At 38.8% G+C, this 17,635-nt stretch overlaps 1 pseudogene; it reads right to left on the bottom strand.

Annotated features, from left to right (window-relative positions):
* Window positions 1–13,175: 13,175 nt before the first annotated feature.
* On the bottom strand, window positions 13,176–13,661 carry LOC105520140 (annotated as a pseudogene).
* Between the last annotated feature and the right edge of the window lie 3,974 nt (window positions 13,662–17,635).

Genomic DNA, 17,635 nt, shown 5'->3' with positions numbered 1-17,635 from the left:
AACAAATGTTCTTCCTGAACTCTACCTATGTGGTACCCCTTTCTCTAGATTAAGTTCTGCTATCAATTCAGATAAGGAACCTCTGCCTGGACACCTGACTTCCATCCCTTTCATACCTCTCCTCAAAGGTCTGTCAGAGGACTTTCCAATTCCCTTCCCAGAACCAAGCTCCATATCCAAGTATATTTCTCAGCCTTTATACTTGAGTGATCCATATTTCTTTTCACTCTTACCGGACTTTGTTGTCTAAACCTTATACACTACATCAAAGTCCTTCAGAGTTACAGTTATAAGTTGTGTTCCTTTGTTTCTGCTTTGTGTTTCTTAGATATCATTGCCTTCTTGAGCCTTGCTACTTTGAAATATAAATCTAATTTCTAGCAACAGGTATCCTAGATTTAATCACATAAAGTGTAGGAAGATTTAGCTTTTTGTGCTCAATTCTTAGAAAAAAAAATAGCACACATAGTCCAGGTTTGAGGAGAAACAATTCAGTGTGTTGAGCTTCTAGATTTCTTTCAGTGTGCTGGGAATATAACTATCCTTACGTGACTTCTGTAAAGAAACATAAAGTACTCCTGGAAGTCTATAAAATTCCCAAAATTTGAGGTAAGATTCATGTGCCCTGTGTTCTTGTTGAAAAGCAAATAGCCTGAGTTGTGCTCTAAATAAAGAAGATCCATTACTTTCAATGGTGTGTCTTAGGCAAGCTGATTGCCAAGCAGGAAACATGCTGAACTAGGTCATATGACAAACGGCCAGTTTGAGAGCATGAAAATAATAATTTTCATCTGCTTCATGGTTGCTACCACTTCCCTTTGCTACCAAATCAGAAAATCATCAATGTAAAAGAATACACGAAATAAAAATGCTAGGAGGTGGAGGAAGCTTAACAATGTTCACTTTTTCCTCATAGAGACCCCAGAGCTTTGTGATCTAGGATTGCACACAATTTAAAGAACCCAGAGTCATAAGCTTAGGGAAAGGACAAAGAAGCACTGAAGGCTATACCAACTACCATATAAAGAAATTCCCTGTTATGTCACAGTGACTTGTTTCCCTGCTCTGTTGACTTCTGTATCACAATTAGGAAAATGCTTTTGGTATCCAAAGACACATATTCATAAATAGACCGCAGCCAGCTTCTTTGACTATAAGCAGCAAAAATAAACACTGACACACTTAAAAAGAAAACGGTTATTTGTTGGAAAGATCTTGGGTAACTCACGTAGTCAGTAGAATAGCTGGAAAACCTGGCCATAAGAAGGAGTTCTGGGTAGCAGGGCCATACTAAGCCATCTGATCAAAGCGCCCACACTAGAATGAAGAAGCTCTAAATATTTTTCCATGTTTTTATAGCACCACCAATATCATAGGAGAGATTCTAAATTAGCCAAACTTAGATCATGTGCCCACTCCTTGGATAGGAGAATAAAGACTAACTTAATTTACAGTGCCAACAGGATGGCACAGAATCAGAGAGAAGTTGTTACTCAAGAGTTAATTGGAATGCTATTACAAAAAAGCAGGTGGTGGCTGGGAAATAAACACTGAGTTGTTGAATCTGCAACAAATTTCCACTACATGGCTTGATATATTTATGTAAGATATGTATCTTTCTTCCTTGTTATTCTTTCTGCTCAAATGCTCTTTGGAAGGCCACTCAGCCTATTAGGAGATGTCACCCTGCCTATAAAGACAGTTCACAGGCCAGGCGCGGTGGCTCACGCCTGTAATCCCAGCACTTTGGGAGGCCGAGGCGGGCGGATCACAAGGTCAGGAGATCGAGACCATCCTGGCGAACATGGTGAAACCCCGTCTCTACTGAAAATACAAAAAAATTAGCTCGGCGTGGTGGCGGGCGCCAGTAGTCCCAGCTTCTAGGGAGGCTGAGGCAGGAGAATGGCATTAACCCAGGAGGCGGCAGAGCTTGCAGTGAGCAGAGATCGGGCCACTGCACTCCAGCCTGGATGACACAGCAAGACTCTGTCTCAAAAAAAAAAAAAAAGGACAGTTCACAGAATTCTTGCAACTGAGGTGCAATTCAGGTCTTGAGAAGGTGTGCTAAAGTAGCCCATGTTACTTGCTCTATCCTCATGAACCATGACCCTGACGTGAACTCACTACAGGTTACTGCTGCCCTTGGTAATAAATTCAGTGCCTGTCAATTTTTACAAATGTTTTAGCTGAAAGAGTTTGAAGAACCATCCTCTCTTTTCTGCCTCACTAGAGATTCCTCCAGGAAAAAAAAAAAGTTCTTTAACCTCTACTGCAAATACCTCCTGCTAGCTAGACCTACATCTGTCTAGGCAGTGTCTCGGAACTCAAGACAGCATTTTTAATCTGTCTTGAGAGTATAAAGAAACAGAGAGAGAAAGGATGAACACGAAACAGTGAAGAATGCAAGCACATATTTTATCCATTTGGAGAGCAGTTATTTCACCTGCACTAAGAAAACCAAAACAAAGGAAAAACACCAGTTGTTTCTGTCCCACCTAGTAGGCTATAAGACCAATGTGACTGATTCCTTTAAATGAAATTAACAAATTACTTAAGCTTCTAATGATCAAGCTGAGAATCTGCACTGGGATACAACAGAAAAATACATACAGCATTGGTAAAAAAAATAAATAAAATAAAATAAAATAAATCAGACCTGAATTTACATCTCTGCTTCTCTATTAACTAGACAAAATAATGAACCCTCCTAAACCGTATCCAGCATCTCTAAATTGATTTTATTTTGTTGTATTCAATGAGAGAATATATATAAAGTGGCTTGTGCTTAATAGTTACTCGATAATGATCATTCATGCTACTGTCTTTGGTACAATTAAAAGAATAACATCTGGAGCACACAAGAACGTCTACTAATATACACTTCTTCATCATTAAATGAGCATTTATTGCATGTCAACACAATGCCAGATACTGTTCTGGAGACTGGGCTTGTTATGGTACGGCAAACAAGACAAAGGTCTTTCCCTCATGAAGTCTAAATACTGGGGTAGAAGATAGTGATACATAAACAAATAAAGCAGAATATAATTAGAGAAAAATATTGATGAGTGAGTGCTCTGAAGAATAAAATGTAGGATGAGAAGTGACTATTTAAATAAGAAAGTTAAATAATATGGCTTCCCTGAAGAGGTAACATTTGAATAACAACATGAAAGATGAAGAAAAAAAGCTGACCTTGGACAGATATGGAGAAAAGTTATCCACGTAGAGAGAACAACAAGGGTAACAACTCTGAGGTAGCAGTGAGCCTAACATGTTTGAAGAACAACAAGAAGGTCTGTGTGAGCAAGGCTTCAAGAAAGTGAGACAGCCTGTTAGAAGAGGAGATCACGGACAGGTGCGGTGGCTCACACCTGTGATCCCAGCACTTTGGGAGGCGAGGCGGGTGGATCACGAGATCAGGAGATCAAGACTATCTTGGCTAACACTGTGAAACCATGTCTCTACTAAAAATACAAAATATTAGCCGGGCATGGTGGCAAGCGCCTGTAGTCCCAGCTACTTGGGAGGCTGAGGCAGGAGAATGACCTGAATCCAGGAGGCAGAGGTTGCAGTGAGCCAAGATCGCACCACTGCACTCCAGCCTGGGCAACAGAGTGAGACTCCATCTCAAAAAAGAAAAAAAAGAGGAGATCAGAAGCTGGCTCTGGCCAGATCATATAAGGCCTTATAGGTATTGGTGTGGAATTTAGGTTTCATTCTAGTATAATGGAAACGCACAGAAGTGTATTCAGGAAATTAGTGGTATGATTTGATTTCTAACTTAAAAGAATCACTCTAACTACTATGTAGGGAAGAAATTCTTGAAAACAATTACCATTCCCCATACTAAACACATTTTAATTCTAGTCATGCACTTCTGGCTACAGCCAAGGTTACCCATGCAGTTTTAAAAAGTGTATTTAACATAAAATTTCAAGTGGTGTCTAACCAGTTCCAAGCACCAAGAAACTATTTACCTCAGTTGATCTGTACACACAAATTCTATCAACAAAATCTAAGGTCATATTTACTTAAAAAAAAAAAAAAAACTACATGGCAAGATGAAGTAGCAGTGGCTGGACTGATTCCTGCCTGCAATAATTTTAAAACTGGGCAAAATGCGTGAAATAGGTTTTTCAGACATTATATGCTGAGTAACACAGGATAATGATCCTTGAGAAAAGTGAAGCAAATGTGAGCCGCACACTTGTTTTAGCTTATTATGTGCAAAGTTTCCAGACCACTGATTCAAGGAGATAAATCTGGGAATCCACAGTGGCAAGAGTTCCCAGAGCAAACTACCAGGGAGGAGAGGAAAGCTGAACAAAGAAGTGGCTCTAGAGACTTGTAGAGAGTTCCCCTTGAAACTTCAGCTGAGAACTTACCAACACATGCACGTAAGGAAAGTACACAAGTTCAGGGAAAGAACGATTCTAAAGGACTAGAGGGAACAGTCTCCAGAGCTCACTTGGCACCAGGAATACTTTGTGTTCTCACCAGGCAGAATGAAAGAACTCTGTAACACATTAGCAACATTGAGTAGAGTATTCACAAGGGCATAGTAATGGAGAAAGATTAGGCATGAAGACTGTTCTGCTCCATATTAAAAAGTGTAAAAGCAAGCTTAGAAAGGATAAAATAGTTTCTATATAACTTAATTGCATTCCAGAATAAGGAGAAGGTGGAAATCAAAATATAAATTACAAACTAAATAAAAACAAAATATCAAAATTAGCAGGATGCAGCAAATACAGCATTTAGAGGGAAATTCATGGCACTTGAAACTTACATTAAAATCGAAGAAGGTCTCCAATCAGAGACCAGCTCAGTTGTGGAGACCTTAGCCCAGCGGCACTAGAGGAATTAAAGATACACACACAGAAATATAGAGTGTGGAGTGGGAAATGAGGGGTCTCCCAGCCTTCAGAGTTGAAAGCTTCAAGTAGAGATTTACCCACATATTTACTGACAGCAAGCCAGTGATAAACATTGTTTCTATAGATTATAGCTTAACTAAAAGTATTCCTTACGGGAAACAAAGGGATTGGCTGAAATAAAGGGATGAGTCTGGCTAGTTATCTGCAGCAGGAACATGTCCTTAAGGCACAGATCACTCATGCTGTTGTTTGTGGTTCAGGAACACCTTTCAGTGGTTTTCCACCCTGGGTTGGCAAGGTGTTCCTTGCCTTCATTCCAGTAAACCAACAACCTTCCGGTATGGGCGTCATGGCCATCATGAACATGTCACAGTTCCACAGAGATTTTGTTTATGGCGAGTTTGGGGGCCAGCTTATGGCCAGATTTGGGGGCCTGTTCCCAACATAACTTGACTTTAAAAAAAAAAAAAGACCAAATTATAACCAAAAGGAGTAGAAGAAAGGAATAATATCAGAGTATACATCAATGAAATAGAAAACATAAAGGCAATAGTGAAAATCAATAAAAACACCAAGAGTTGTCCTTTGAATAGACAAATGAAAGTGATAAATCTCTAGCCATATCAATCAGTATAAAAAGAGAAGACATAACCTAAAAGAGAGAGGAGACATAACTACAGATCTCACAAATAATAAAATATAATATAAAGGAATATTATAAATACTATACCTACAAATTTGATATAGCCAATAAGATGGAAAGATTCCTTGAAATAAATAAATAAAATTCACTCTAGAATAATCAGATAATCTGTACAGCTCTAATACCTATTAGAGATATTCGATTTGTATTTTAAAAATATTTCCACAAAACAAATTTAGGGCTCAGGTGTTTTCGTGGGTGAATTCTATAAAATATTTAAAAAGAAAATAATAAAATATGTTTAAAGACAGGGTCTTGCTCTGTTGCCCAGCCTGGAGTACAGTGGCATGATTAGAGCTCACTGCAGTCTTGAACTCAGGTTCAAGGGATCTTGCCACCTCAACCTCCCAAGTAGCAAGGACTAAAAGCATGTGCCACCATGCCTGGCTAATTTTTTAAATTTTTGTAGTGATGGAGTCATGTTGTGTTGCCCAGGCTGGACTCAAACTCCTAGGCTTAAGCAATCTTCCTGCTTCAGCCTCCCAAAGTATATATTTTTATTTTTTATTTTTTAATTTGTGTAGCTATATAATAGGTGAATATATTTATGGAGTACATGAAATTGATATAGGCATGCAATGCATAATAATCACATCAGGGTAAGTGGGGTGCCCATCACCTCAAACATTTCTCCTTTGTTTAAGTTACAAACAATCTAATTGTACTCTGTTATTTTAAGATGCACAATAAATTATTGTTGACTGTAGTCACCCTGTTGTGCTATTAATTATTAGATCATATTCAATCTATCTATCTATCTATCTAAGCCCTTAACCATCTCCACATCCACTTCCTACTTGCTCTACTTCCCAGTCTCTGGTAACTATCATTCATTCTCTATCTCCATTAGTTTAATTGTTTTAATTTTTAGCTTCCACAAATAAGCAAGAACATAAAAAGTTTGTCTTTCTGTGTCTGGCTTATTTCACTTAACATAATGACCTCCAGTTTTATCTATGCTATTGCAAATGACAAGGTTTCATTCTTTTTTATGGTTGACTAGTACTCCATTGTGTATATGTACCACATTTTTAAATTCATTCTTCTGTGGATGGACACTTAGGTTGCATCCAAATCTTGGCTATTGTGAATAGTGCTGCAATAAACATAGGAGTGCAGATATCTCTTCGGTATTCTGGTTTCATTTTTTAAAAATATATACCTAGCAGTGGGATTGCTGCTTTGTATGATAACTCTATTTTTCATCTTTGGAGACCTCCAAACTGCTCTCTGTAGTGGTTATACTAACCAACAGTGTATGAGGATTCCCTTTTCTCCACATGCTCACCAGCATCCATTAATATCTGTCTTTTAGATAAAAGACATTTTAACTACGGTGAGGTGATATCTCATTGTGGTTTTGATTTGTATTTCTCTGATAATCAGTGATGTTGAGCACCTTTTCATATACCTGTTTTCTATTTGTATATCTACTTTTGAGATTTATCTATTCAAATCTTTTGCCCACTTTTAATCAGATTTTTAGATTTTTTCTTATATAATTAATTGTTTGAGCACCTTACATATTCTGGTTCTAATCCCTTGTCAGATGGGTAGTTTGGAAATAGTTTCTCCTATTCTGTGGATTGTCTCTTCATTTTATTGATTGTTTCCTTTGCTGTGCAGAAGCTGCTTATCTTGATGTGATCCCATTTGTCCCTTTTTGCTTTGGTTGGCTCTGCTTATGAGGTATTACTCAAGAAATCTTTGCCCAGTTCAACATTCCAGAGAGTTTGCTCAATGTTTTCTTTTAGTAGTTTTATAGTTTGAGGTCTTAGATTTAAGTATTTATTCCATTTTGATTTGAAATTTGGATATGGTGAGAAACAGGGGTCTAGTTTCATTCTTCTGCATAGCAATATCCAATTTTCTCAGCACCATTTAATAAAGAGACTGTCTTTTCTCCCAATGTGTGTTCTTGGCTTCTTTGTTGAAAATGAGTTCGCTGTAGATGTATAGATTTGTTTCTTTGTTCTCTATTCTGTTCTATTGGTATATGTCTTTTTTCTTTTCCAGTATCATGCTGTTTTGGTTACTATAGCTTTGTAATATAATTTGAAGTCAGATAATGTGATTCACCCAGGTTTGTTCTTTCAGTAAGAATAGCTTTGGCTATTACAGGTCTTTTGTGTTTCTATGTCAATTTTAGGATTTTTTTTTTTCTATTTCTGAGAAGAATGTCACTGGTATTTTGATAGAGGTTTCACTGAATCTGTAGATTGCTTTGGGTAATAGGGACATTTTAACATATTTCTTTTACTGTTTATTTGCTGTTGGCATATAGAAATGCTACTGATTTTTGTATGTTGATTTTGCCCTTCTAGATCTTGTAGGTGTGCTGCACTCTTCTTTATTCTTTTCTCTTCTATCTCCTCTGACTATGTATTATCAAATAACCTGTCTTCAAGCTTACTAATTCTTTCTTCTGCCTGATCAGTTTTGTTATTAAGAGACTCTGATGCATTCCTCAGTATGTCAATTGCATTTTCCAACTCTAAAATTTCCGTTTGAACCAAAGGCTGTTTACTCAGCATTTGGTGAATAATGCCAGGCCTGGACTCTCCCTTCCTGGCAGTGGCAACCCCTGGTCCAGGGAAGGTCCAGTAATGCTGCCCAAGAGCCAAGGCCTCAAATCAGAAAGCCAAAAAGCCTGTGCTCTAACTCACTGTGGCTGAGGTGATACCTAAGCTACAAAACAAAGTCACCTTTAATCTTTCCTCTCCTTTTCTCAAGCAGGAGTCTTTCCCCACAGCCATGACAGCTGAGAATATACTGGGTCATACCTGAAGCCGGCACAACTCTATGTCTCCACCCAAGCACCACAGCAAGTACTGCTTGGCTACCACTGCTGAATATTCAGGGCCCTAGGGCTCTTTAGTCAGCAAGTGATAAATCCTGCCAGAAGTGGCTCCTTCCCTTCAAGGCAGCAGGTTCCTTTCAGGCCCAGGGTATATCTAGAAATGTCATCCAGGACTAGGGTCTGGAATGGAAGCCTCATGATTCTGCCTGTTATATAATCCTGCTGTGGCTGAGCTAGTATCTGACTTGCAAAACAAAGTCTGCTTTAATCTTCCCTCTCCTCTCCTCACATGGATGAAAGGAGTCTCTCCCAGATCTGTGAGCTGTGCAGTCTGGGGTAGGGGGAGGCGTGACACAAGCAGTTCCATGGCCACTCCAAGCTGGTGTCTCACAAGGTTGCATGCCCCTCAAGTCCACTGGCTTCATGCCCAGAATAGCACCTGGACTAGCCCAGGAATTGTAATCCTTGTGGCCTAGACTGTCTTTCAGTTTTGTTTAGGACACCAGAGCACCTTAGCCTGCTATAGTGAGGCTCACTGGAACTCAGTTTCTGATTGCTGGGATAGGCAGTTTTCCAGTGGCTAGGGCTGGTCTAAATGCTCCCTCCATGAGCACTGGCTGAGTTCTCCTTTGTGCTGCTTTATACTGTGACAGGGTAGTACTGAGTTCCAACGCGAAGTCCCACAATCACTGCACTCTCCCATTTCCAAGTGCATAGATTCTCTTTCTGTGCCACACAGTTGCTGCTGGGGAAGTGGGGAAGTGGGGAAGTGGGGAAGCGGGGAAGCGTGGCCTTTTGATTCCCCTTGAATCAGGAATTCAAGACAATCTTTCTTACCCTCCTCAGTTTCTCTTTCAGTGGTATGAAGTTAAAACCAGGTACTCTGATCACTCACTTGCTTTTGGTTCCTATGAAGGTTTGTTTTTGTGCGGATAGTTGTGCAATTTGGTGTTCCTGCAAGGAGGGCATTCAGTGAAGGCTTCTCTTTGCCCATCTTGCTTCACCTTCTCTTCAAAGGACAATTTATTTTTGAGTTTGGAAAATATATCTTAAAGAACACAAAAAGCACAAAATAAAAAAAATTTAAAAATTGACTTCACTAAAATTCAGAACTTCTCTTCAAAAGGCATTGCTATAAAAATAAAAATATAACCCACCAACTGAGAAAAAATATTTGCAAAACATTTATCCAACGCTATGGTTTGAACTTTTTCCCTCCAAAATTCATGTTCAAATCATTCTTTTTAAAGATTGGATCTTGCTATGCTGCCCAGGCAGGAGTTCAGTGGCTATTCACACATGCGGCGTCATCACACACTACAGCCTTGAACCGCTGACCTCGGGAGATCCTTTCACCTCAGCCTTCTAAGTAGGTAAGACTACAGGCACATGCCACGGCACTCAGCTCAAATTTGAAACTTAATCCCCTTTTTGCTCTTCTGCCATGTGAGGACATAGCATTCACCCCTTTTTGCCCGTAACCTTCCACCATGTGAGAATACCTACACAGAGCCATCTACGAGAAACGGGCCACCAGACACCAAACCTGCCAATGCCTTGATCTTGTACTTCCCAGCCTCCAGTACTGTGAAGAAATACATTTATGTTTTTAATAAATTACCCAGTCTCACATTTTGTTTTAACAGTGCAAATGGAGTAAGACATTAAATAATGAACTTGTATCCAGACTATATAATGAACTCTTGCCACTCAAAAAGGATAAGATGACACACACAAAAAAATGAGTAAAGATTTCAACACTGCACAAAAAAAGACCTCGAAATGATAAATAAGCATTTGACAAGATAAATAAGCATTAGTCACCAGGGAAGTGCAATGTCAAACCATAATGAGATAGCATGACTAGAAGTGGTACAATTAAAAAGCATACCAACTTTTGGTAAGAATATAGAGCACCAAGGAATATCATACACTGTTAGTGGGAATGTAAAATGTTTATTAAAATGTTTAGCAATTTTTAAAAATCTGAAACACACCTCCACTATATAACAGCCTTATCACTCCAGTGAAAATGAAAACATAAGTCCATGTAAACATTTGTACATGAATGTTCATAGTAGTTTGATTTATAATAGGCAAAAACCAGAAAAATCCAAATGTCTATTAACTGTTGAATGAATAAAGCACTCTACTCAGCAATAGAAGTGAATGAACTATTGATACATACATCAACATGGATGAACCTCAGAATAATTATACTGAGAGAAGCTAGACCAAAATAGAAGAGTATACACTGCATGATTCTACTTACATAAAATTCCAATCTCTAGAAACAAAAAGCTGATAAGTTATGGTGTCTGGCTTAGTACGCTTTTGTAAATGCTACATGAATTATTTAAAAGAATACAGATCCCCTAATTGTTTAATATAATTACTTTATTTCCATTATATTAAATTTTTAAATTTTGCTAATCTTCTTTAGATGTTTTCTTTCTCTTAATACATCAATTACTGAGAGACATTTGTTAAATCTTACACTATGTTTGTTATTTATTACTTTTCCCGTGAAATTCTGTTGATTTGGGCTTTACATATTTTGAGGTTGTTATTAATTGCAAACAAGTTTATAAGTGCTACATCTTGCTGAGAATTTTCCATTTTTCATTATTATTTCTAATAATGTTTCCTGAACTAAAGTTTATTTTTTAATATTAATATAGCTACCCCAGACTTATTTCTGTTAATAATATCCAGCTATAGCTTTTCCCATTCTTTTACTCTCAACCTCTTTGAATGCTGAAGTTTAAGCGGTTCCCTTACATCTACATTTTGTAATAATAATATCTGTTCCAGTTAATAAATTCAGTTCATTCATTCATTGTAATTATTTGTACATTTTGACATATCTGTCATGTTATTTTGTACTTTCTATTTACAGTTAATTCTGATTTTTTAATTATTTTTCTATTTTTTTCTTGTTTCTCCCTTTCTAACTTCTATTTTGCTGATCAAGTTCCCATTATTCTTTAATTTTCTCCACTGGTTAAAAATACAAACATTCTGGGCCAGGCACAGTGGCTCACAGCCTGTAATCCCAGCACTTTGGGAGGCCAAGGTGGGCAGATTGCTTGAGCCTAGGAGTTCAAGACCAGCCTGAGCAACATAGCAAAACCCTGTCTCTACAAAAAAAATACAAAAATTAGCCGGGAATGGTGGTGTGCACCCCTGTAGTCCAAGCTACTTGTGGTACTGAGCCTGGGAGGTCAAGGCTGCAGTGAGCTATGTTCACACCACTGCACTCCAGCCTGGGTAACAAAGCAGGACCCTGTCTTTAAAAAGAAAAAAAATCATTCATCTAGAAGTAACTTAAAATTTTACTTATTTGCTTGGTAAAAGTCAAAAGTTAATCACATTTATATACACTTTCTGAACAATACAAAAACTAGGAAATATTGGAAATTTAATCATATACCTCCCCACTTAAATGGGGTTCTTTTTTGTGATATTTTACTTCCATCTTGTTCATATCACCTCCTCCCTCCATTATAGATGATCTATTTATTTTCAGTACAGATTCTTATTTTTACAATTAAAAATTTCAAAGTTACCCATTGGGAATTGAACTATTATGTTTTTTCTTCTTTCTAGAGATTATATAAATGTTTTCTGATAAGTAGTTCACCACATATTGCAGCAAACCAAAGCAAACAAATAACTAGTAAAGCTGTTTATTACCTCCTACTCATGCTCAGCTGGACCAATGGAACACATCTCAGTAGGAGAGACTTAGGGCAGGAGGAAACTACAGAGTCCCTACCTAACCCAGAGGACCTAACGAACTGGTTTATACAGAAAGGATTTTCAGCAAACATACAAACACACCAACACGTTGTTATAAGAACAAGATATCTTTTAGTCTATTTCTAGCAAACAGCATACATTCATAGGTATCCAGTAAAACAGGAATGAATGACAACATAGAATGTATTTTTGCCTTCACAGCACTGACTAAAAAGCACACAGCATATAATATTTTGATCTATAAGTGGATAATCGTGGAAGTTCCAAGATCATACCCACTAGGTTAGCCTGAGTATTCATCTATAAAAATTTTTAAAAAATTAAAACTTAAAAGAGACTTCTAGAAACAATGGGATTAGCAGAAGACAGTGACACAAGGACTACAAACGTTAAAACGAGGAGTTGTTTTTTGCATGTAGCTCTTATGTAAAGGACATCTCTTTCCACTGATTCCTATGGCCAAGACAAGCTGTGGTCATAGAAGGCTCCGAAATCTCAAGATGAGCAGGTGGCTTGAATAACACCCTAGATAAATATCAGAAACCACACTGAAGCTGAAGGACTGAAACTCTGACTCATGTAAATAAGAGGTGTGGGTGCACAAAGATTCATGTAAAGCCTGCTGGGACAGAGGGTGTTGATGGTGGATTATTCCACACTGTTACACACCAACATGTATACTGGAGGAAGGGGCCTCCCAGGTGGAATGATTGACATGGTCTGCTCCAGAGGAGTCGAACTCAGAAATACCTGAGAGAGGTGTCTACTTGAGGAGGGGAGGAGTACCAGGGTTACCAATTGGGAGGATTATTAAGGTTAATGAATACAATAAGGTGTTTCAGGCGACATAGGTCCAGGAGGGTTAGGTCATTTTGGTTTTGACCTATTGATACTTAGTACGAATGAAGAATTGCAGAACAGAGTCAGTCTTTCCAAGACATATTCTTCTGTCATCATCATGAGCAGACTCTGTTGGCTTATTGGGTCGGTGACATCCAGAACGATCCCATTTATTGGCTGGAGGTAGGACCTAGTGTTGCAGATTGTTCTGAAAAGCTGGTATAGATGATGTGCACAACAAAGTCACCACTGGACCACTGCTTAAGTCCAGTCCCCAGCCTTCTTTTTCTGCTCCATAGTCCAAAAACATTTATTTAAAAGCCAGAACATTGGTAAAGGTGAGCAGCATGTCGAATATGTCACCAGTCACTTCATCCTTATGATGCTGTAACATAGTTATGAAAACTGCTACGTTGAATTAAGGAATTTGCTACAGAGGTTACTCTTCAACATATTTTTTCTGCCAAAAAATATATTTATTAAAATAGGCATGTAGGTTAGTTTATTCTCTTCCAAGTCCTCAAAACTCCAGGTAGTACTTATCTATGAAATTTCTCTGTAATAAGTGGAACTTTTCATACATGACAACGTCCTCTAATTATGCAACCACAGCATCAAATTCTGCATTAGAGGCAGAGAAGGACAGATTGAAGTTCTCTTCTTCTAAAGTACCCATGGCTCCCTCTGCTGCCATTACCTCCCCCGAGTAGGCAAGCGGGTGAATTGGGCTCCTGCCCTGCCAGCAGTCCAACTCATATGGAAGGCACGGCGGTCAGCCAGCTGGGGGCAAGCCTCGTGGCCCAGGCCGCCCCCCGCTCACTGCCTGGCCGGGTGAGCACCCACATGCCAAGCTTGGCCTCATGCTCCGGCTGTGGCCACGCAGCCCACTAGCTGGGCCTCTTCATCCCACCAGGCTGCTCTGCATGCACCGCCAGAGATGATGATGATGATTATTATTATTATAATTTTGAGACAACACCTCCCTCTGTCACCCAGGCTAGAGTGCAGTGGAGCAATCTCGGCTCACCACAACCTCCATCACCCAGGTTCAAGCGATTCTCCTGCCCCATCCACCCGAGTAGCTGAGATTAACAGGCTTGTGCCACCATATCCAGCTAATTTTTGTATTTTTTAGTAGAGACAGGGTTTCACCATATTGACGAAGCTGGTCTTGAACTCCTGACCCCAGGTGATCCACTCACCTCAGCCTCCCAAAGTACTGGGATTACAGGTGTGAGTAACAGCACCCGGCCCGCCAGAGATTATTTAACGGTATCTACATCTTTACAAACTTCTTTGATGAGTACTTACCCTCAAATCTCACTCTTTGTGAGTTCAATTTTATTTTTCCAGAAGCACATCTTTTAGAGGTTTTTTCAGTGAATGCTAAAAATCCCTTAGCTTTTGTTTTCTGAGAATAACAGCATGTGGAGCTTCACAACACATTACTCTGACAACAACTCTAGGAGCAGGATTATCTTTAGGTTACAGACAAGGACATGTTGCTCAGAAAGGTTATCTTACATCTCCATCAAGTAATGGAGGAAAGCAAGACTCTAAGTAGATCGGTTTGACTCCAATGCTCCAAAACCTAATTTCCCAATGCACTGGGAAGGAAAGTCAGGTAGGGATGGGATGGGAGGCAGCGAATGCAAGAGTCACATAGAACTGATGTCCCAGGCATGAGAGTGCTAAACAGCAGCTGTGGTCCCTGGAGGAGACTTAGCTACTTCCTGGGCATTGGTTTAATATTATGTTTTAAAAGAAAAAGAAACTGGCTATCCATTTTAAACTCATACTTGCTTAGCTCTCAGGCTAGCCAACAAATCTTGTTATAACACATAGCTCTAGCTTCCATCTGCCTCCTCAGAGCAAATGACCTTATCATAGTTTTGTTTGTTTCTTTTTTTTTTTATCATTAAACAACCATCAAACATAAGTATTCAATTTGTCTGTTTTTTTTTTTTTTTGTGTGTGTGTGTGTGTGTGTGTGTGTCCCTCCTTTGGTCACCAGGAACTTTTGGCTTGTTCTACTTAGATAGCTCTTTCTGATTTTCTCAAGACATTGGTGTTCTATGCCTCTTATGTGTCCTGATGAACTCCATCAACTATACTATAATTTGAGGAGAATTGAGACAAGAGGTATGAAAAACAGAAGGAGATCATAGGTTGGAGTTACATGTCTAAGCTCCCTCTTACTCTGTTGGGTTTTACTCACATCCTCGGCAACAGTTGATATAGGCCATTTGTAGTGTTAAGTGCCAAGATTTTGCTCACACAAGTCTACCTATCCAAAATCTTTGCTGCTTCCTGCCTGCCTGGGAAAATGCCATCTATGCTCTCAAAGTGGCCAATTCTCACCTCCAGGATGGCTTTCCTCCTCCAACTCATGCTGCTCCCTCCCAATATGCACAAATTCAGTTCACAGTACTATCTACTGTTCCTGTCATCGTTATCTTTTCTTCTCCAGTATCTTATGAGCTCCTCAAAAGAAGTGAGTATTTCTTTTTAAACACTTATGGTAATTGACCAAACTAACAGCATGGTGGAGGCTCAAATAAATTTCTGCTGATTCAGTGACTCTGTGTCTAATAATGATACTGCTGGTTCTAACACCCCATAAGAACATGTGAACATGCAGAAGAGAGAAAATAGGATTTTAGAATCAAGTAGAGCTAAGTTCAAGTTTCAGATCATTGCTCAGTAGCTATACAGCCTTGGGCCATTATCACACATGTGTGAATCTTAGAGTTTTTGTCTATAAAATGAACCTTCAAGGATCATTGAGGATTAAATGAATTATGTGTCTAAAAGTGCCTAACGTTGAGCTGGTATATAGTAAAGGCTCTAAACATGTCAATATTTCTCATGTCTCCAGGGAAAAGGATTTCTTAGTAAATAGCCTCTCATCAGCACAGGCTCCTAAGGAGCAACATCATAGAAGGCACTCTATGCAAATTTATGCTCTGAATCTCAGCCCCATAAGACAGTGTTTCCTAAAAGATAAACCAAGGACAAACTACATGGTTTGTTAAAAGACATGAATTAGTTGATCCTGATAAAAAAAAAAAATAAAATAACCCAAGAGGCCCAGCATGGTGGCTCATACCTGTAACCTCAGCACTTTGGGAGGCCAAGGTAGGCTGATCACTTGAGGTCAGGAATTTGAGACCAGCCTGGCCAATATGGTGAAACCTCATCTCTACTTAAAAAAATGCAAAAATTAGCTGGGCATGGTGGCAGAAGCCTGTGATCCCAGATACTTGGGAGGCTGAGGCAGGAGAATCACCTGAACCCGGGAGGCAAAGGCTGCAGTGAGCTGAGGTCACGCCTCTGCACTCCGGCCTGGGTGGCAAGAGCAAGACTGAGTCTCAAAAATAAATACATAAAATTAAATAAACCTGAGAATCATGGCAATAGAATAAACTTGTATCACACCAATGTCATTACAGTCAGGATTCCAGTGCTCCTCATGGGCGAGATTGCTTCTCATAGAATTCTCTCTTGACAGTGACTGTTTCTTCCTGTTTCTACTACATGTTACAGAAACTGGCTATATGTATCTTGCAGCTACATAGATTTATATTTTGTCAAACTACTCACCATTTGGGGAAATAAAGCGCAAAAAGTTGGAAATAATCTAAATGTGGAGCCATAAGGGAAAAGAGATTTTCTGGTAAAGTCATGTGACAAAATGAATTACTAGTAATTTAATAGTTAATATGAATTACTAGACCCAGGCCCACATGTGTCCATGTGGGTTAGTCTCAAAAACACTGTTGAATGAAACAAGGAGTTTCAGAACATTTACAGTTGTCCCTCAGTACATGCAGAGGATTGCTGCATGTACTTCAGGCTGAGCATATTCAAGTCCCATAGCCAGCGCTGTGAAGCCTGTGTATACGAAAAATTGGCCCTCCATATAGGCTGGTTTCACATCCTGCTAATATTGTATTTTCAATCTGCGTTTGGAAAACATCTGCATCTAAGTGGAGCCACACATTTCAAACTCATGTTGTTCAAGGATCAACTGTACATACATTTTTAAAACTACAAAACAGTATTACATATTGGTCTTAAGATTTTATATGTAGTGAAAATAACACATGGACTAGAAAGATGCATGCAAAGTTAACGATAGGATTAGCATTGAGTAAGAGGAGCAGGATTAGTGAGGTATAGAGACATTTCAACTTAAATCAAAAATTAGAAGTAAAAATAAATTTGCCAATTTCACAATTATTAAATTTCTATAGTGGATACATAGATGTTAGCAATATTATTCTCCATGCATTTTTATTTAATTTTTTCCAAAATATTCAAATAAATTATTTGAAGTCTGTGTCTCAAAACATTGTGAGAGTAACAAAATAACCATAAAGTAACTAGTGACAGAGATAATAAAGCAACATAAAACAGCAAAAGAAAAAAATATGAGTCAGTTGTGATTTGTATAATTACACTGATTGAATTTTGTGGTTGTTTGGGGAAACAAAGCTCCATTCCCACATGTGAAAGTGTTACAAAACAGCAGCTTCAGGTTTCAGGGGCACCTTGCTTTTGATAGGTGTGTCTTTTAAAGGGCTTTTCGGGATAACCTGTCCAAGACTCATTCTAACCCCTAAAGCATTCAATCAAATTACACACAAG

This window comes from Colobus angolensis, unplaced genomic scaffold (assembly GCF_000951035.1).
Source record: "Colobus angolensis palliatus isolate OR3802 unplaced genomic scaffold, Cang.pa_1.0 Scaffold37, whole genome shotgun sequence".
NCBI classification, from domain to species: domain Eukaryota; kingdom Metazoa; phylum Chordata; class Mammalia; order Primates; family Cercopithecidae; genus Colobus; species Colobus angolensis.
The sequence above is the reverse complement of the archived record's forward strand: the minus strand, read 5'-3'. Positions and strand labels throughout refer to the sequence as shown.